General features: G+C 36.4%; 1 long non-coding RNA gene across 1 annotated transcript; it reads right to left on the minus strand.

The window, feature by feature from the left end:
* Nucleotides 1–74: 74 nt before the first annotated feature.
* On the minus strand, nt 75–697 carry LOC111865918. Its single transcript, XR_002843068.1, has 2 exons — nt 346–697; nt 75–199 (listed from the first exon to the last, which is right to left on the minus strand). It is a non-coding gene; the product is annotated as an uncharacterized LOC111865918 (long non-coding RNA).
* Between the last annotated feature and the right edge of the window lie 6 nt (nt 698–703).

The raw sequence follows: 703 nt of genomic DNA on the forward strand, positions 1-703 counted from the left end.
ATAACTTACACCAATGACTTGAAGTAGAATAGTATTCATACAGCATAATATCAACATTCCATAGTTTTTGCCCCAAGTATGTGCTTTCATTTGTTACTCTATTGTCACCCTTCGATGGAGGTGAAGTCCCAAATACTTGAGTTCATCTATTCCTTTACTGTCACCATTGTAGGCAAAAGAAATGGCTTCTTCCAAACACCTGATTTTATCTCACTGATATGTTGGGATTTTGGACTTTATCCATCGTCCTGGTTTTCAAGATAACAAACCAGGACGATGGATAAAGTCCAAAATCCCAACATATCAGTGTGGTATACACCATCGTCAGAATCCTATAGTAACTACCTGATTTTATCTGTTTCTGTATTGTTACCCTTATGGGCACAAGGAAGTTATATTTCCCAAATACTTGATTTCATCTTCCTTTACAGTTATCTCTGTGGATAAAACAAAAGGGCATCTCCATGTTAAAGCTTTATATTTGGACAATGTGAAACATAAACTAGGATATGTTAATGTATGGCAATTCAACTACAAAATGCAACCTGAATCTTCAATTCTCATTTTGAAGTGTAATATGTAATGGCAATAGTAATGTGGCACCGAACAAGTATGCTACATACACATATGTCAATGATGCCGCTGAGACTGCTGCACAAACTACATGGACACGACAGAAACTAATGCAGTTTCAAGAGATTGG

Source organism: Cryptotermes secundus, unplaced genomic scaffold (assembly GCF_002891405.2).
Source record: "Cryptotermes secundus unplaced genomic scaffold, Csec_1.0 scaffold11024, whole genome shotgun sequence".
Classification (NCBI taxonomy): domain Eukaryota; kingdom Metazoa; phylum Arthropoda; class Insecta; order Blattodea; family Kalotermitidae; genus Cryptotermes; species Cryptotermes secundus.